This window comes from Corvus cornix, chromosome 3, assembly GCF_000738735.6.
Source record: "Corvus cornix cornix isolate S_Up_H32 chromosome 3, ASM73873v5, whole genome shotgun sequence".
Taxonomy (NCBI): Eukaryota; Metazoa; Chordata; class Aves; order Passeriformes; family Corvidae; genus Corvus; species Corvus cornix.
Genome location: NC_047056.1, coordinates 3,136,991 through 3,158,306, shown reverse-complemented (window position 1 = coordinate 3,158,306; position 21,316 = coordinate 3,136,991). Strand labels below are relative to the sequence as shown.

General features: G+C 40.0%; 1 long non-coding RNA gene across 15 annotated transcripts in view; it reads right to left on the bottom strand.

Moving 5' to 3' along the window:
• LOC104691503 overlaps positions 1–21,316 on the bottom strand; it is a 481,199-nt gene that overhangs the window by 125,256 nt on the left and 334,627 nt on the right. For all 15 annotated transcript variants that reach the window (XR_005603991.1, XR_005603992.1, XR_005603989.1 and 12 more), the window contains one exon: positions 17,349–17,461. This is a non-coding gene — a long non-coding RNA (uncharacterized LOC104691503). The remainder of the gene's footprint in view (positions 1–17,348; positions 17,462–21,316) is intronic.

Sequence of the window (21,316 nt, the reverse complement as noted above, 5' to 3'; positions counted from 1 at the left end):
AATGAAAGTTAGAGAGAAGATCAATTGCCTGGTCCTAGAGTCCTCTGCTCCTAATGCAACAACGCTGAAAAACAACATCTTTAAAAACCAATAAGGGAAATGTTATTTTACACAGTTCATAATTAACCTATGGAACTGATTGCCACAAGATATCCTTCTGGCTAAGGACTTAATATGATATAAAATAGTTTAATTTAGACGCTTATGTGAATAATGAGGACATCCCAGCTAGGATTAAGATAAGTATCTTAGAAAGGCTGAAACCCCTAATGCTTTGTGACAGAAATGAACCATAGGCTGATGGAGGTTGGAGAGAAACATCCTCTTTGGGCAATAAAAAATGTCTGTGTCTTCCCTTGAGCAATTTGGTACTGAGTATTCCCAAAAGCTGCATTTGGGGCCGGACAGACTGACAGTTGAGTCTCACCAGGCACATCTCAAGCAACATCCCTTTGTGCTGACCTGAAGATGGCACCTCTACTGTCCTCACTGAGGCCAGGATTTCAGACTTGGATTTTGGGAACATTTTGCCATGGTGGCAAGGGGAGGAGAATTTTGGATACAACACTGAGAGACTTAGAGCAAAATAGTACCAAATATAGTGCACACTTGAGAGTGAGGAAAACGGTGTTATCTACTTTATGCCACCAAACCTGTCCAGGTTTTCTAATTTGTTTACCACTCTCATTTTGTTTAGTACATGAGAGCATCCTGTTAGCACAAACTACAAATAAAGTTCTGTAATCAACTGAGGTGTCAGAATCCCAACAGATTTCAATGCATCGATCCCAACGTCCGTGAGCTAAAAGGGGGAGAAAAAAGTTTAAAAAATATAAAAGAGAAAAGCTATTGCCACCTAAATCCCTCTGAATGGAACCTGATCTCTTAGGTACATTTGCAAAATGGGATCTGGAGCTTTGCAGCAGCTTGCTGTAGAAATTACTGTGTTCAAAATATGGCCCACCCAAGTACAGACAGGTTTTCTTCCCCTTACAGCTACCAGTTAAGGCAGTGTCTGTGGTACAGACCTAAATCTGATTCAATTATTAATATGTAAACAGAATTTGACTTGCTCTTTTTTTGTGCTTATCGCCAAGATACAATCTGGCACAACAGTTTTGTTTGATAGACAGCCCTGGCCTATGCTTGTCAACTAGCCAATATAAAATAACATTATTACTGTATAATCTCGAATTAGGCTGTAAAATGTTTCAATTGTGTGACACACATGATGAGAAGATTTTAGAGTTCTCACATGTTTACATAATTAGCACTGCATATTTGTTAAATTAAGGTATCACTATCACCTTTATTACCATATCCCTCCTCCTCCACTGCAGTATCTGTGTCTTGTGTAACCTCACATGTCTTAACTTTTCAAAGGCAACAGAAAAAGGAGCTTGCGTCTCTGTGAGGATTCTCCTACTTCTGTGCAATTCTAATAAAAGGTATCAGAATACCCACCCTTTCTCACAGTGCTTCAAAAAAATAGCTGCTGAGGTGCAACTCAAGTAAGGAAAAGAAAGCACAAGAGGGAAATGGCCTCAAAGACCTGACTTCAGGTGTATTTAATCCTTCCACTACTGGTTTAAAAGTATTAAGTAGCCATAGGCTATCCCTGGGTAGAAAGACGGTTCAGTGACATCCCTTTTGTAAATATGTAGCTGCTCAGCCTCCTCCTAAACTCCGCATTGAAGTCTGCTGCTTTTTCAGATTAATTCAGTTTGAATACTGCTGACTGTCTGTCACTACAGTCATATGTCACTGGTAGCAGCTCAGAAAGCCTAACCCCCTTCTCTAATGTCATTGCACACAATTCATTTTTAAATGTGGTGTAATAGTTTAGGAATACTAGTAAAACAGTGGGGGGAAAGACATTTTCAATTTAAGGGGTGTGTAAGGCAGTTTATAACACTGTATTAGATGAGCCAAGCATGTTTCCTTGAGAGGGGCACATATGGTACAGGTGAGACTTGCAAAGATATAGTTCTAATAATTACCAAGACCGTTAATAAGTGTGTTAGTTTCAAACCATGTGGCTCAGAATTACCAATAATGCTACTTAATTGCGGGGGGGGTCTTTCTTAAAGAGCTAGGTACTGCATAGAACAAAAACATCTAAATCCACCCCACAATAACCACAGCCACAGAACCAGGCTTGGATTCTGTTCATCCCACCAGATTTGGCTCAGGATACTCTGACTCTGGCCGTGCGCTGCAGAGAAGGTCACAAAGGTTTGGCTGCGAGGCTCTGACCAGGACCTGCTTCTACAGAGACACCATTGACTCTCAATTTACACTCTTAAAATATTTGAGACATGAACACAAAATGAAATCTGGATGTGTTCTGCCCCCAGCTGTGCTCACCACCTCCCCTTCAGCTTCACTCATGTCAAGCAGGTGGCGAAATAAATGGCAGAATTAGGCCCTGCCAGACAGGCCTGCCGCCCTCACAAAACATGCTGGCTCAGTTCAAAACAAACACGCAGCGTGAGCAGTAACCCCACCAAAGAGCTTCTTAAATGTGGGCTGATCTTTCCCAAAACTTCAGATTTCTGGCTTTCTGATTTAATTCCAAGTGCAATAATAAACACACTCCTCTGTTTACAGCTCCATAAATAGTGCCTTGTGTTTTCTGAAACAATGCAGCTCTGGGCTGTCTCTGTGATCGTTTATTTTATATCATCCTTAAGTTGCCATTTATTTACATTTCTAGAAACAGCTACCCCATGAAACAAATGGCCTGTTTTGTTAAGTCATGGTCAAGGATGTTTCCTTCAACTTATCACATCTAGAAATGCCACAGACAGAAATGCTTTCAGGCTATTTGCTAAGAAAACTAACATAAGCTCCTTATCAGAAAATATTACATTTCCCCAAAAGGTGAACTGTTCTGTCAGTTTTTCAGGCCACGTGAAATTCCTTCTCTGCTCTGACAGGTCACTGAACAGAAGCTGATGGCACATAGTGGTCGCCCAGGATGCCAGGCAGAGCCTTCAGCCACACATGGCTGCAGGAAACCTTTCCCTGACACATCCAGCCAGGGGGCATATTTCAGGCTGGGGGTTTTTGTGGCTTGCTTGGGGTTGGATCAGGACTTTCCCCTCCCTTTTCACTCTTCTTCTTCATAGGATGCCTCCACAAGCAAGGTAGATGCAGTACTGTGTGCGCCAGCCTCTTCTCTTCACATCCCAGAAGTGGCAGCCAGAACTGGCTCCTTCGAGGCCTCATGAATCCCCATCTATTCAAACTCATGACAAGAAACCAGAAGAGGAGCTGTATACATCTCTGTTTCTGGGTTTTAGAGTGTTCTCTGATTTTTCATCCTATTAAACCCAAAATACTGGCAGCTGCAGACTCACAATTCTAAGTTTAAGGGGCAACACAAGAGTTCAGTCAGTGTAGCTGCTTTTCTCAACCAAAGCAGCTGATTTCCAGGTACAGGTCCCTTAGTTGCTCATGTTCCTAAGAGCCGAGGAACCGCTGAGGAACCAAAATCAACACTCTACCTACTTTGCTTTTTACATATTTACATTAAGCTTACCAACTTTCAGGAAACAGTATCTATAATGAAGGTGAAAGCTCCAGCAGGAAAAATACTCTCATTTTGTGGTGGTTTAGAAATTGCAGCAGAGGAAGCTGCCCCACTAAATCCTGATGCACTGGCACACACGGCCATGTGACAACACACAGGCACAATTGATTTAAGCAGGCTTCCCTCGTGTGCTGGCAGAGATCTGCCAGATACAAGGTTCAAGATACAGACACACCACGGACATTAACAGACAAGGAGAAATCCAAAGGAACAACTGGGGAGACGTACTTTTTTTTTTCACCCCGAGAAAAACTACTGGTTTCAATCTCTTCAATTTAATTCTTTTTTCCTGTTTAAGTTCAAAACCCATCCGTTCTCTTTTCATGAGAGTATTTTCACTGTGTGATGATGAAGGGCAGTAACAGATAGAGTTTGAAACAAAAGCTTCACTAGCTGCCATCCTTTGGTTCGTTTGTGACTCTCCCCACCCTGCCCCTTCTGCCAGGTGTTACCCACATACTGTTTGGGATTTACTGCTGGAGAGAAGCAGCACGACTGGGCATCGTTATATTCCCTCCTCTCTGCGTCATCACCAGCTGATCTTACCTACTTATTACAATTTACAAACACATAGATGGCCTTATGCTCCCGGCCCCGCTCCAGAAGGAGCGCCCATTAAAACACCCATCATTCTCCTAGCAGCTTCCTCCTCTGCAGACAGTGGAAAGGCAGCCCTGTGACAGCAATTGTCATGGATCTGGTGGATTCCAGGCTGACAACTTCCAAAGTCGAAGACAACTTGTGTTTAAATAGGCCCCTCATTTTCCTTGCTGGGGCTCAGCAGTATCAGAGAGACCTTGTCTAGGTCACAGACAACAGGAGAGAGGCTATTTTGCAGTTTTGTTAAAATTTTCCTTCTTTTATCACCCATCTCTATTTCAGGAGAGCAACAAACACTCTCTGTTACCAGTATAAATGTCCACTGCAAAATGGGAATTAAAGAAGCTAGTGTTTATAGCAGCACTGCTATTTGATGCCAAAAATAAGTCTGATGTTTCTATTCAGGAATAGGAAATAACACTCTGAAGAGGCAAGTCACTCCCCAATGGACTTTCTTTGAATTTTCTCCAAAGGCTATTTCCTTTTCCTAAATGTGGGAAATACTTCCTGTCTGTGAAGCAGCGCAACCCAAATGCTGAGCAGAAAATTAATAAAACAAACAAAAAGAAAACAAACAAAAGGACCTTTGTTCTGGAAAGAAATGACACCAGCTCTGCTCAGGAAGCATAAAGAAACCCAACAGATGAGAGAACAGACAAATCCTAAATAGGTTTCATGTAAGATGATTAAAAGTGCTTCCTTTGCTGTATATTTGGTAACACATGAAATCTGAGTCAGAGATATATCCCTTTCCTTCCAGTGCTGCTGCTTGCACTTCATGAATAAGTAAATGATTAAGATCACTTCAGATTTGGCATTATCAGACACATGGCTCGTGTTGTTTCAATCTCACCCCCAGCTCTCACCAGTGCAGGGGGTCTCTGTGTCTCCAAGCTTGGCTCAGCTCCAGTGAGGAGCAAGAGGCATTTCAGAGTCCCCCAAACTCCAAGCTGCACCTGATCGGTATGGATTTATAGCCTCCCACCTTCAGTCGAGACATTCCTCACACAGTTCCAAGATGGATCCATCTACACTCACCACCCCAGGGCTTGTTTGTGCTTGCTGCCTGCATGTACAGTACGGCACCAGTGATCCCAATTTTCCTATCTAAGAAAACTGGAAATTTCCAAAAATGCTCACCAAAGTTATCAGACATGGATGTGTATCATGGATAAAAAAATACCTTTTTACAACATCTATAAAATTGTGATTATAATAAATGTCTGCTTAATTAATACATCAGGACATAAAGCCATTTATTCTCCTCTCATTCTCCCTGTTCAGATTTAATAATGCAAAAAGGTTGCTCAGATGCCAAACGGTAAAAATAATAAAAAATACATTTATCATTGATATGAAAAGCAGAAATGCCTGGCTCTACTCCTGGCACAGAGAACACAGCCAAATTTTCTTAACTAAAATCCAAGTAACATTTCACCAAAAAAATCTTCAAAACATACCAGGAAATATATACGATGCGACAGATAAAGCAGTCTGAGGAATGCACAGAGCACGGCGAAACAGGTGCCCAGAATAACCATTATTACAATATGCACAGTAAAGGGCGGGGGGGAAGGGGCAGAGAGAGAAAAAGAGAGGGAGAGAGAGAGGAAAAAAAGCTTTCAAAATGGTTAAATTCATGAGGGCTACAGAGCCTCAAATTGAAATTATCTCACTCTGCACTGATAAATAAAGTGGCTCTGGTACCTAAATCATGACACTAACTATACGTTTCGATTTTTTTAAGTAGTGATTAGGTGGATACTCAGGGGAACCTACTAGCCTTCACAGAGATAACAGACTCAACTTAATATCAACTTAAAAAGAGACTTGAATTCTAACCAATCTCATGTAATGAATTGAAATTCTATAGCTTTCAGAGAAGGAAAAAAAAAAAAGATAAAAAAGCGATGTGGCTCCATTCTCTAACTTGCTGTCAGGAAATATAATTTGTGCTCTCGGTGATTCACCTAGCTCATATGCAGCATGCAAATTTATTTCCCTAATAATCAGACCTGGAGATTGCCCAAGAGGATTAATAGCATCATTCCTTATGACCGCCAGGATATTATGCACCTCTGACATGGAAAAATTGTGTTAGTTCTACAGAGAAAACGCAAGGATATTTGTCCTGCTAGACAATATAATAGGCTGGTGCATCATCAGATTACAATGTCATTTCAAAAACCTTGAATACAAATAATGTACAGTGGGGGAAATGTTGGTACAACCTCCCTTAATTCAGTAGCCTTGAATTCACATGTATTTTTTTGCCTGTGTTTTTTTTTTATTCCTCTCCCCATTATAGTCTGTAGAACACTGCTAGGAAAAGGCAAAGGTATTTTATATTAAACCCATCTCTTTTTGTTTGTTCTTATGTTATTCTTTGAGAATAGCCTATATGGACACTGCAGGATAAAATAACATAAAATCCATGGCTTCCAGTTTTTCAAAGAGCTGAATACACCCAGAGCCCCAGTACACTGTATTCCATATGTGAATACAGAGCAATTTATTTGCACAATTGCTTAATTTTGATTCACAAGTCAAAGCAACGCATTCCGCGGGCTGTGGCATTCACACAGGAAGAATTTTAATTTTTCAAATCTTTTTTAAACGAGTTGGTCAGGAAATTCTCTAAAAAAAAAAAGGGAATGTTTCCCGCTGTACTTTAGACCAAAGAACACCGCCTTAGAGACAAGACAAAATTTCATTATTATGCGCATGGGAGCAATAAGATTAGCTCCTATTGCTGCCCCTAAGGTGGAGCAGCAGGAGGAACCAATGGGACGATGCTAATGTGTATGTTAATAGTATTCTCCTCGAAGAAGTTGGGATAATTAAACATGTACCATCTCTTTAAGACAGAACTGCACACATTTTCTTCGGATGGGTGTTTACAAGATTTCCAATTTCAGGTCACAGCCATTTCTGAGATTGCTTAAGAAAGAGATGGGAATAACTTATCTTATTCATGTATTCAAAGAACCTTATAAAATGTGCAAAACATAACAGTTTTAAGGGGCAAAACATGCATCTTGCCTTGACAGACCTGCTTTGTTATGTGTAGTGTTGTACACTGACCTAATATATTGAACATTTTAAGCTAATATACCTTGTAGGAACCAGCCTTTAATGTGATGGATTTTATAGTATCTCATTAGGGTGTGTTTATATAACCTGATACTAAACACATTTTCAGATTCATGCTCCTTATTAAAATTGTGAGCTGTATTGATTTTTAGTTGAACAGCAACAGAGACATTTTAATATTAGGAAAGGCTGCTCTGAAGTTATTTTCACAGATCACAACTACTGTGACACAAACAGTGCACGTATCTCTCATCTTTCTTTACAGCCTCAATTAGAAGAATCAGGATGTGTTACCCCACCTGCTTTTCCATTGGCTGAGCAATTCTCTGCCTCCATTTAGAACGCCAAAAAGCATTTTTATTCATTGCTTTGGGGGGGGTGTTATTTTTAGATATACCTTCGTGACAAGCCCCCAAACAGTATTTATATTTTTCCTTATGAAGAACTGTGTGTTTTTAAAAACAAAGTACCTTAATGCATCTGCTTTTCAAGTTTCCATAACAAACTGAGCAGCTACAGCAATGTTTACTCTAATACAGCACACACAAAAACTTACCATTCTGAGCAATGTACAAAAAATAATCACTTTCACATCCTAATGTCTCCATTTTGTAAACCATTCTTCAAAGGTAAATCTAATGTCAGCAATAAATAGAGTGGCTCCAGTATTTCTCTGAGGAGTCACGGGGAAATAATGATCTTTGAGGCACTGTAAATAGTTTAAATTATTGGAAGGTCCTTGTAAGAAATTAAATACAAGGATTAAAAAAAATAAACTCTATTTCTCTATTGTGAAGTTAGGGCATTTGAAGGTAGCCCAAATTTTAAATGCAATGTTTAGAGAGAGATATTATCGCTTCTGAGACAAGCAAATCATACACTTATTCCTGACTCTTCTTGATTTAATGAACTGGTTGTTAATAGAACGCTGCTTGGAGAAACCAAGAACAGCCATGGAAGAGTAAGTGCTCCTGCAGTTTTAAAATCAACCTCTAAGTCTTCAGCAGGGAGAAGGCTGGAAATTAAACTGCAGCACATGGAACCACCAGATTTAATACAGCCACTTGTGTACTTGCCCCTTAACTACACCTGTTACTTGTGCTACGGCACCGCAGAAGCAGGTCAGGAGTCTCCAGTAATTGCTATATTTGGCCTAAGAAACTATAGGTCTGAACTGGGTCTCAGAAAGCAGATTTCCCTTAATTTTGCCCCTGGCATGCTATTCATTATTAAACATTAAAGTTGTGTCAATTACTTACTTCCATAGTTGATTATTATCCTAGTTATTCTACCAGCTAATCAACTCTTCTCTAACACATGTCTAGCAGTGACTTTGAATTGACGTACAGAATATAATTATTTGTGCAAATTTCTTTTGTTTCTTGTTAGCCACTGAAATTGGTTAATTACTTTAATCCCCACAACCCCTCAAAAGAAAGTATCTTGATTTACCAATTTATTTTTAATCAATATTAGGTTGAGCTTTGAAAGTTGACTATTCAGCCAATGCAAGATACTGCGCTGAGAAGAAAAAAAAAAAATTCTACACGTCCTTTAAAGCAGAATGAAAACACCTTCATCTGAAAGACTTTGGTAGCTTTATCAGATCCAAGGCTCTTCCGTTTGAGGTGCAATTATTTTACCATTATTACAAGCGAGGCTTTTAACAGAACAGTCATTCCCTCTATTTAAGCAGTAAGTTTGATAATTTATTACAGCTCTTTGGTCATCAACTCGCTATACAAACAGTCGGTCACCAGTGACCAATTACATTAAGGTTAAGCAACATAACTTTAAATTAGAAATAAGCTAATGTATCTTCATCAAGGGCCTGCTGTGTTTTCAGTGCTGTTTATGAGATGATACTAAATGTGGATATGGAGCACGCTCACTGGGACCAATTCCTATCGGCCTGAAAATGGAAAAGTCTTGAGCCTGTTCAGGTCCAGAGCTAATTAATGGGATAACATCTGCTTTACGAATTCTGCTGGAGTAATTTCTATCAACTTCACTGGGAAGATGCATGGGAAACTATCAGAGAAATAAGTATCTATGCTGAACCATATTAATCTGTAGTGAGTCTGGAAATGGGAATTTCAATTCTCCTATTATCCTAGGGATGGGCAGAGGGGGAGGACGAGGGCACAGGGCTTGTTTCTCGGCTGATCCAATTTCTGTGTTTGTAACAGATTGAGTTCTGTTTGCATGCACGCACTTGCACACACACAGCAACTGCACGGGGCTGGCTTTGTCTCTGGGCTGGGGGGATTTTTAAAGGACACGGCAGCAGCCAAAGATGACCATGCTCCTCATGCAACAACCAGACTTATACAGAAAAATGGTTAAGTGGTTTTATTGCATTACTTAAAAACACAGCAGGAACGGCTAAAGAAAATACACAATACTGTAAAACAGGCTGCAGAAGTGATAAGACACTTTACTTCATTTTATCAGCCGGTGGACAAGGGGCAGGTGTGTGAAGGGCCAGGCACCTACTCTGATCTGAGATTTAAATAAATATGACATGAAAGGAACACCGACCACCATCAAAAAAACCCAAAACAAGTCAGAACCTTCTACTGAAATCTCCCTGACCTCCAAATTCAGACTCCCCCTAACCTGAATTTCATCACTTTGTCCAAAGATCACTTGGCAATTTTAACTACAGCAGGATGCTTAAAACTGCATTTTGCTCATGAGTTTTTCCTGGTGAAGTCCTGTAGGGCACAGAATCTGACTGCTGAGGAGAGACATTACATTTTTATGCATGTATCCTTTTATCTGCCTATGCCACAGGTATGTAAAATGTATGAAATTAATGCCCTTTTAAAAATGTCTATACTTGGAAACACAATGCATATGTTCCTACAAAACACATTTATACCTAAAAACATCTACAAACATTAATGACTGTGTGTGTATGCTCAGAGAGGAAAAGCCAAAACAGAAACAGGTAAATGTCTGAGTTTGGAGTGGCAAAACCAGAAGGAATCATATTGTTTTCTTTATGTTATTATTATTATTGCCTAAGCTATGATTTACAGGTTTAATTCTTTCAAGCTAATGCATACAAATGAATTGCATAGAACAACAAAAAAGGAAGGAAGTCCTTCCAATAGAAAAAATTACATTAATAGTCATTCACCTTTACCTAAGAGGTTATGAGTTCAAATGTCAACTCTATGGAATATTTCTGTAATTTGTTTGCCATTGTGCACATTCTATGTATTCGTTTCCTACAAGGTATTGAAACGTTCAGGCTATTGAGAATTAAATGCTTATTTGACTAACAATGCTTATCTGTAAATTAATGGTAGAAAACATGGAGTTTTCTAACAGGCTGTCACTCACTTTTATTTAAGGAGATACTACTGAGACAAGGTTCAAGGTCTTCCAAAGAACTCTGACTTCCTGGGCTTCAGGGGAAATACTACTATTTACCTGATGTTTTTAACTCTCTTATATAATTGTGTAGATTACTGACATGAAGCAGTGCCTGCTTTTGTCACATGCAAATGACAACCACCCAGCTCTTCAGGAAGGAGCAGTGCAAAGCCAGAGTGGCTTTATTTTGAACTTGTGTGTGCAGGTGTCTGTGGGGAGGGAGCTTCGTGAGTGAAGGAACTGGATTTAAAGACTCACATATTGCAAAATTCCTCTGCGATCTATCACACTTGAGAGGAGAAAACACATTTGATTTTTAATTTGCTTAAGCATGCAAGATGGCCCACTTCAGCAGCGTTGCAATTTTCTGATTTGTGGGCAGGATTCACAGACAGCACACGACTACTGTTCTTTTCCTTTCTCCTGGAACTGTGCCATGAGGCACCACGGTTGTAACAGGGGTGAATCCTCAATTCTGTTCACCTCTCTCCCCTCTCAATGTTATTTGAACCCTTATTTTCCTTGAGGGGCTCATTCAGCTGTCCTAATATGTATACAGTGATAATATAGTCATACGCATAATAAAAAAAGAGCTTCCAAATTGTAGTCAGCTTAGTAATAATGCAGTGCTGTGCTGGAGTGATTGGCAACTGTTGATCCAATTATATAACTGGTTGCTTCTTAAAATTCAGGGATATGAGACTGATATATAATGTGCTGTAAAGTGTAAAAGAACTGGACAGGAAATAAGGCGGGTTGAATTTTTTCGTGCTTTGATCAAATTAGAACCAGGTTGATGAAAGGAAATGCCTTGGGTTCTCTGCTTGAAGTTTTTTGTTATACAAAAGGCTCTTGAAGTGATCAATTTTGCACACGTCAGTCAGTAAGCTGAGAGAGGACCAGTGCCTGTGTGTGCACCAGGGAGTCTCTGCCACAGCTCCCTCCAAAGCCACCCTGTGCTGGACATGAGATTTAACTTAGATGCTCTGAAATGGAACCGAGGAGCCGAAGCAGGGACGATCACAAATCACAGCAATACCCCAAGTTTGCAGGTTTGTTTTTCAGGTTTCTGCTCAGCCCTTTGACTCAAGAAACACAGATCAGGAAAGACAGAAAAGGGTCATCTGGTGAATCCCTCAGAAATAAATGCAGGATTATCTTTGCTGCTGTTCTTTTAAGCATTTATCTGGCTAACTCACTAACTAGCTTTCATCCATTGTAACCCTCTGCCTGTCCCCTGCTTTTAAAACAGCCACTATTATTTATGAAGTGCTGTAGATGTGCACTGAGAAGCACAGGGACTTTTTGCTCTTATTTTTCCTTGAGGACAACTTAAAAGGAGAGAAAAAAGCACGTATGAAAAGGCACCTTGCAGGTAAGGCTGTGGTTCTTCTGTCGCTTGGTCTGTCTCTGAAGAATGACTCCATAGTGGTTAGGCCTGTATGAGACACAACCTCTCTGGTACTTTTCTGGGATCAATCCCTCTGTACTATGTGCTGCTCAGTGTAGCGATTTAAATCCCACTGTTTCAGTCTTAATGCATTAACATTTCAGCACTCCTCAAATACATCCTGGAAATCTGCCTCCTCCTCCTAAGTCTTATCCCCAAATCAGGAATCGTACAAGATTTGAAGTGAGGCACCTGAGTCCAGTACACATCCATACCTCTGCCAAAAATATAGTATGGTGATTTACTGATAAATACACTTGGGGTGGGGGAAAGAGGAGAGATGGGGAAAAAATACTGAATTCCGAAGCCAGGGCACAATGAAATCCCTTGTGACACTCACTGCAGCAGGGAAGAGGGAGAACTACTGAAGGAGCCACCAACATTCAAACCTGCTGAATTCCTGTTGCCCCCAAGATAATACCTGCACGGAAAATCTTTTGTTTTAGCATAATTCCCTGTGCAAGGCACGCCTCCAGAAAGCAGAGCTTCCAGAAATAATATCCCAGGACGGGGAGCACCGAGGAGCGGGGGCAGCAACCTTCACCCGGACCCTTCAATTCAGTTTTGTGTGAATTACAGCAAATTGCAGTGGGTGTTTGTGTTGGATGTGGAGCAGTTGAAAAGCTGCCCATTTCCCCACCAAAGCAGCTCTTTGGGAGTTGATTGGTGTTCCCCAGGAACAGAAACACAGCGCAGCATTGGAAATGACAGGACAGCGCAGTGCAATTTCGCTAAGAAGGATGCACAGGGTGTTATAGGAATAATATTTTTCCGAGTTTCAAGAGTGAAGTTAGAGAAGCTCTTCACAATTTGCATGTGAGATGCTGCTCCACTCTAGTGGCAGACACTCCCGAGAGCACAGGCTAATAAGGAATAATTGATAATGGAGAAGGCTCCTCCAGGCTCCCTGCCCAGGGCCCACTGACCCACTGCAGCACCGGGCCGTGTTTGCTCGTGCCCGGAGCTGCGGATGGAGTGGCACAAGACATTCCAGGGAATGGCACTGACCTGGGTTTGGAGTCTCACTCCCAGAAAACCCACTGCATCACAACTTACATTATGAAAACATCCAAAGAGGGTAAATGAACATACTTTAAATAATAACTGATTTAAATTATTTTCTGTAACGTTTTTCTCCCTCCCCCCCCTTTTGTTTTTGTTAGATCACACTTAATATGATTCCACGACACCAGTGCTGGGGATGAAATTGAAAGCTATATTCTTCTAAATGTGTTCCCAACATTCCATTTTTTACAGAGCTGCCAGGGGCTATTCTGCATTCCCACAACGGCTACAAATGTAACATATTGTTTTGCAATAAAAATTAGCTATAAAAGTGTGAAAAACGCCAGAGATCCAAATGTGAGAAACAAGAGAAGAGGGTACGGCTTTCACACCCTTTTAGTGGACATTTTATTTATTTTTCAAATGGAGTAGACATATTTATAGCTACTGTATTTCAATTATCTCTAATTTCACACATTTTATGCAGATTCTAGGCATTTTAATTGCAAATGAGAAGGGAACTTATTTTTAAAAGTGGAGCAACACAACATTTCAGATCTCAATTTTAATTCCAAATTTATCCACATCACTGTTAAAAACTTTTAAAACCTCATTTACACTGCGATTTAAAATTAGGTGTGATTTCAAACAAAAACAGAAGACCTCCATACCTATGAGTTAGAGTGCCAAAACCTCTCTCATACATTCTTAAATCTTTTCTTTCTGAATTAAAATTTTGAGGTAGGAAAGTTTGGGAAGCTGAAATGATATTATTAATCAGTGACACATTATTTCAACAAGAGTCAGTAATTTAATAGTATTGTCCATAACTGATGAAAATTAATACATTACCCGCCCTATTTTCTCTTTCTGTCTCTGTGCCTCCAATAACCCAGGGCATGGGTTATTAGCTCAATCCCTGCTCAGCCGTCACTCAATGGGAAATTCTTCCAAGGGGATAAACCACAGCTCAGCCTTTGGCTGGATAAAAATTCCCACTGTACACTAAAAGCATTAGTGACAAATGCTGCTCTTTTCCAAGCGCTATTCCCGGTAGCTTACTCCTATGGAACGTTAATAAGCTAAATAAAATGTTTGTGACAAATTCAAAGCCACTTGAACCCATGCTGGTCTTAAACAGGGATGGTTTTCCAAAGGATCCTAGAGCTCCAAATTAACCTAACAGGTTTAAAATTGTTCGTGCGCCCATGGAGCCTTCTAAGCCGAGAATCCACTGCTTGACTTTGTTCTATCCAATGGAATAGATCTTTAAAAGTTCCAACTACTTACTGAAAGGCACGAAATAATTTTATTATAAATGGAAATTTACTGTCTGGAGCATGTGGAGTTTTTCTCTGCTTTCTTTCTATTTGGTAATTTATTTAAATGCATTCAAAAATGCATTCAGAAAATGAGACATAGCACTTTGGTTAAGACATCTGTATTTCAAACCAACATCTTCAGAACTGTGAGCAGCTCTGTTAATAGTCTTTTTATTTGATTAGGCTAATCTGCTGCTATGCTGTCTTAATCTTTATCCACTACCTTTTAACCAATCAATATTTTAGGGTTATAGATTTGGAGGGCAGGCAATAATTTTGTAGATAAACTCTCTAGGCACTGCTGACATGGTATAGTTGCATATTTAATATCTTTTCTGAGGATTCACAACTCCAGCAATGTAAGAATCTGCCCAGGGTAAAAAAAAAAAAAAAAAAAAAAAGTTAAACCTTAAATTTTCAAAGCTGTGTGTGGGGATTTGGCCACCTGCCTCCTATTAATGTCAATGAAAATTTAGAGGTAAGAAAAGCAATGTCTTTTCCCTCAGATCATTTCTGCTTTGAAAGGAACCAGAGAACAAGAGAGAGGAAATTAAAAGCAACTTCATACCACAGGCTGACACTAGCAAGGCCTGATGGTGAAGCAGGGACTGTACAGAGGCAAAACATTTGTTCACTAAATGAGTGAGCATCTCCACACATACCAAAAGAGCCAGGTATGAAAAGTTCAGAAGGAAAAAAATTCGATTTTCTCATTTTAAAATGTCATTAAAATATATCTTTTTTAATTTTGCTCAGCTGAAATTATCTGTTGCTTACGATATTAATTTTGCTGCAGATAAAATTAGTTGTCAGACCTCTGTTTATGGCCTAATTACCTTTTCTAAGGGGAAAAAAAAGGGCAGGAGAAATAAAAGAAAGAACTATAAAATGCAGTAATCTCCTTTCCAGCAAGAGGGACTCCTAGTGATGTGTTACCTGCATGGACTTCACTAGAGCTGTGCCTGTGTTTCATACACATAAAAGCAGATTTACTTGGGCTGTTTTGCCTATCTGGGCAGTGCCAACTTCTGCCTGCCCTCATTTCCATGCCTGGGGATCAGCAGGACAGGCCAAATCATCCTCAATTTTTCTCGAGAACTGGGAATCTTGCAATGATTTGAGATCCTTCTAATAAGAAAACAAGTCAGGAAACGTGGGGGCAACATCACTTTAAATAAATAGCTTCTTCTCAAAATGTTTGTCCACTTTGCTTCCAGTTTTGGAAAAGGTAAATAGATTTCTCATTGTTTAAAAGTGGGTGCCAGGAATACCACTGCAAAGCTGCAAGACTTGTGAAGGCAGTGCCTTGTGTAACAGATGTCAGAAACCAGCACGTTTTGGTCATGTCTCAGCCCAATTCTTCAGCAAGGAGCAGAATGACAAATACTGAATATTTCTTAACAGCTCTTCACATTATATTAACCTCAAAATTGAAATTAATTTGTACAGCATTCCTGTTAATTGAGCTGCAGCCACAATGCCACCTAAATTGCAGCTCTACCTGGCAGAGCTTGGGCACGGCACAGACAGAAGGTGAGCGAGCCTGGCCTCCGACAGAGGCTGCGCTTTGAAGTGTTCTGAGCAGTATTGCCGTGAGATCTGCCCAGCTGCATTTTGGAATATATTTGACAAACAAAAAATTTGTATCTGTGTTCATTTCACAAGATATAAACGTCTCTTTCGTGGTAGAAGAAATCCTGCTCCCGGGAAGTGATCCTAATCTAATCTGACACGCGGTATTTGCAACTGTACTTTAGTGTCCCAGCCTATTTACAGTATTTACATAAAACCCCCCGAAATCTCCACATTCCCTGAAAAGTTAATCCAGTACAAATATTGACTGGCTGTCAATGGAGCATTATTGACTTGCTCCAGGACTGTGCTTTATTGCCTTAACTGATGAAACTTGTTTTCTTTGCTAAACTTAATTTCTTTTGGGCTCCCTTTGGATGAAATGCCATTTGTGAGACTGCTCCTCCTCCTCCCACTGCCATGGGGCCGTCTCTTCCACTCAGCCGGAGTGGCAAGGACAGCCTCAAAACTTTGCAGAAGGAAGGCAACAAACCCACTCTGTATTCTACAAAGACGACTTGGCCCAACACCAGTCCTATCTCCTATAAATATTTGGTCCACACCAACTCCAACGCAGAAATTCTCTCTTTTGCTTGTACTGCGAAGTGTCTCCAACAAGGCTGGAAGGGGCTGTGATCCCTTCCACGGGGTGCCTGAAAAGCAAACTGACTACCAGGAGCTGAAATTCTTCACTCAGGCAGTCTATAACCTTCACTGGGAGGTGGTGGCAGGCTTTTTTTAAGGAATTCTAAAATTCTAAAAGCTAAAAACCTCGGAAGTCTTGCAATCTCTTTATCAGGAATAGTACAAATCAGCTTGTCCAAAAGCCAAAGTTCATGAAACACACACACTCATCATGTTTTGAACACCCAAGAAAACATTATTTATCATTTCATTTTTTTTAAATCTATAGTCTCCAGACAGCAAAACAGAAACCAAAAATAGCAACTTTCACAACATTCCCTGATTCTGCAACAAATTCCGTCAAACGTTCTAAGTTCTGATCCTCAGGTCAAGTGAGACTGACAATAAATCTTAGGAAGGATTTGATATCGTTAAGCTGCAAAACCCAAAAATCTATTACAAAAGATTTATCCGAACATATAAAGAATGAACCCAAAATGTTTCAGTCAGTGCGGGGAAGGACAAAAGGGTGGAACGGCAGACAGGGGAGGAAGGGTAGATCTCAAATGACCAAAGCCAGTTACAAAGCAGGTATATTTCTCTCTGATCTCAAAAAAATATTTAGGAAGGAATTTGCCCAAAAATGCAGTTAAGACAGATATGGGGGTTGTTTGTGAAGGAATGCTCCAGAGCAGGCACTTACACTTTGCAGAGCTCCATCTGCTTCTCCACACGGGGCTGCTCTTCGAGCCCTGCTCAGCTCCAGGGCAGGATTTGGTGCCATCATCTATTCCTTCCTCTGTTCTCAACAGCTGCCTGGAGAGAGGGGCAAGGAGAGGGAAAAACAGGGATGTGTCACATTGCTACACCTTCATTTAATATTCTTTGTAACTTTTTATGTCTGGCTCAAGTGAGGAGACAATCCGGTTCTTTAATCAAACATTCTCAGATCATCCTTTTAGCAACCAAAGTCATGACAGTTTTGCTCTCAGTTTGCCAGCCACACGAGCAAGTTTATTCCTGCCTAGTTTACTTTTTTATTTTATTTTAGCACATACAAGTCATTTTTTCTACAAAACTTCCCTTCCTTTTAAATGAAAGGCTTTTTCTGAACATTTGACAAATGGAAGAATCCACCCTGTAACACCAGCTATGCCAAGAATGCACCTGCTCCATGAAAATACTTTGGCTGGCTTGAATGAGGTTAAATGTTAATGTTTTCATTAATTTATAAGTTTTGGAAGTGGGTTGCCATAAAAACAAAAACAAACAAAAAAGAAACCCAGGTCATCACAAATTTAAATTCTTTTAAATAAATGTGGCTGATGTATGAGAAGATTCTTTTTTAAATTGCTTCTTTTATCATTCAAATCCTGCAAATGAATGCAAGGTGTCTAAGCCAGTTTAGTTAATAGCCTCCATGCACTGAACTATAGCAGAGTTAGAAAGCCCCTGGAATCAAGGCTACAGGGGACCCCAGATGTATCTGAACCACAATCACACCATTAGCATGAGGTGCAAAAAGTGCCAAAACAAGACAAAAACACTGACAGTCCGTATGTTTGAAAGTTGGGTTTTGCTGTTGCTCAAAATCCTTCCCTCTCCACATACCTGTACATAATAATAATAATCATCACCATCATCGTAACAAATAAACCCTCAAGACTGAATAGTCAGTAGTATCTTAAGAGAAAAGAAGATGACAGGCTTAGGAAACCAAATCCTTGTAATAAATAATATATGATGAGTTAAGGAGATGAACTGACTAAGTGGTGCACCTCTAATCTCTCCCCGAAAGAGCGCTGAATCACTCGCACAACATTTTTCTTTGAGCATGTTCAGGGGTTGCCCCTCCACTCCAGTTTCTCAAGGAATATCATGCTCTACTCATTTAGCAGCCTGGCTAAGCTACACATCAGCAGCAGATTCAGTTTTCACTTGAAATTCTACAGCACAAGAATAAAATTTTGGAACATTCTCCTATGAGGATATAATTACTATCTCAGGGCAGGCTTGAATTGGAGATGAGATGTCAAGCCACTGCAGCTCTGCTGGGCGCCAAGGGCCACCTCGCTCAGGATTTCCAGTTATCCTTTACTCCAAACGTGAAGTGACACCTCCACCTAAACAACAACTTTAAATAACAAAGTACACCAGGCAAAAAAAAAATCCCTCAGCGTGGCCAAGATGCCAGGCACATAAAGAAAATTAACTGGCCCATATTTCTGAGCAATAAAATCAATGTCACCTTTTTATACCTTCAGCCCCCTTGTCTAATGTCCCTCAGCAGATTCCTGCCAGTGCTGTGCAGCTATTCTAGGCAAGGCAGGGGTAAAGCCCGTGAGCAAGGACTTCCCACCTTCCACCAGTCCCATCCTTCTCTACTGACCACATCCCTTCAGTTTTTCCTCTCTCAGCTTTGCCACCTGGGAAAAAAAGCATCACTACAACATTCAGGACCTAAAAGCACAGGAGTGCATCAGCTGTTGTGGAAAAATATATGCCTTCCAAGAAATAATTGCTGGAGGAGGGAATGATTTTTGGTGCTGCACATCACACAGGAAATTATTTTGTTAGTCAAAGAAAGAACTTCAACTTTAAAGGGAAGGGGAAAAAAAGGAATAAAGGAAGAAAAAAATAGAAGCAGTGTTTAGTCAGTGATAAAGCAGTAGTTTTCAAATTCCAAATTATTTTTTTTTTACATCATTTTGACTTTATTGTTACTGACTTACTATTTTTGACTTATTTTAGTATTGCAGAGATTTTTCAACTATGCAACAATCCCCAGAAACAACTGTGCCCACAATTATGTCTAAATGGAGCTGTTACTGGTCAGCAGCTCAGAGGACCCCACTGACACAGCTGAGACTCATAATCCAAATCAAACACACACAAGTAGGAGCACTAAGAAAGTGTAAGAAGAGTATTAAGGGATTAAGAAAATTCCAGAAAAAAGCAGTGTCAGTAGCAAACACAAGTAATTGGTTTTCCAAGTTTGACTCTTCTTCAGTAGTGTTAGGGACAACCCCAAAGAGAATTTAGGAATGAGAATATATTCTGCAAAATATTTGCTCGTGGCCCAGTACTTTTGCTTAAAGATCAGCTCACCTCCCAAATCCCTTTTCTCCTACACCACATCCTGCACTCGTGTTTACCTTTTCCCATTGCTGCTACATATTTTTTCCCTGCTGAAGTGTTTTATTTTCTCACCACAATGAGAGTGGGTGCCAAAACTGTGGCTGGTTTGGCCTTCCCAGTGCAGAGCAGTGGGAAAAGGAATCATCACTGCAGTGACTGACAGCTATTGCTGCTGGCAAAGGCAGGAACTGCAGTTGGATTTTAAAATGATTAAAAAAAGAAAAAAAGGAGGAAAAAAAAAAAAAAAAAGGCAGGAGAGGAAAAGGGGGAAAGACACCATTTTTTCAGCCCAGCTATTTGAGAGATAATTGCTATAATTTTGTCTCTCCTCAATCTTCTCACTAGGCAAGCTTACCGAGGAAGGCAGATTTCTACTTCTTAAAAGTGCTATAATTCACATTTTTCTAGAAGAAGTTTGATTAGTTTGAAATTTACACTTGACCATTACAAAATTCTAGGACAAGAACTAAAAAATAAAAAAATTTTTAAAAATTAATTAAAAAAAAAAATGAAGTCAAAGAAAGAGAGACAGACCAAAGGGAAAAAAACCAAAGAAAAGAAATCAAACCCCATCCCCACTGCTGGAGAAAAGAAAAAAAATATTTTCACTTTGTCTGGCACAGTGTTTTCATGTTTTTTAAATTGCTCTATATTTTCACAGCTTCAGATATTTCTGAAATATGGAATTTGCATTTTCTAGGTGGGGAATGCTGCCAAAGTTGTTAATCCCAGGCAGATGTAAAGTTGCACCACTATACTGTGATGTGGCTCCTTGAAAACAACCTAAAGCTTAAAAAAAAAAACAAAAAACAAAAAACCAAAAAACAAAAAAAAACCCACAACAAAACAACCACCCAACAACCACCACAAATATTCACTAACCCATATGGTCAATAATTGCTGTTTAATAGTCCTCCTATTACAAACCTAAAAAGCAGCAGCCAGAATTACCAGTAGAGTATTAATAAACAGGAATGAGTTAATAGTGCATAAAGACCTTCTAGTGGAACAGTGGGGGAGTTGAATATTCTTTTCTTAAGTCAGCTGTAAGTAATTACTACATGGTGTGCTTCTGACTATTACCATAACAGAGCAATTGGACGTGAAGAATGGATAATAATATGGACATGGAGGTATTTTTAGAGTATCAGCAGTGAGGCAGGTAAATGCCCTACCCGGGCACAAACCTTTAAATAAGTTGAAATAACTTTTCTTAATGACACCTAGCCCGAGCAGATTTCTGAAAAGATCAAGCTAATAAATTATTAAAGTAACTTTATAAAGACATGTCTGTGATATGTAAATAAGGGAAACAGCAAAAAAACTCCCAGACGTTCAGCAAGCAGGCAGCACTGCAGTAAGTGCATAATCACAGGTTTCTGTGTTTCCTTTAGAGCAGTGCCTTCCTCTGTCTGAATGTGGACCGTGCTCCGCTCGCCTCCATTGGCTGCTTGGTGAAAACTCCAACATTCCATCAGGAAGGGGAACTGTGAGTGCAGGAGTTGTGGCGTTTGGACAACTGAGGTCATCCTC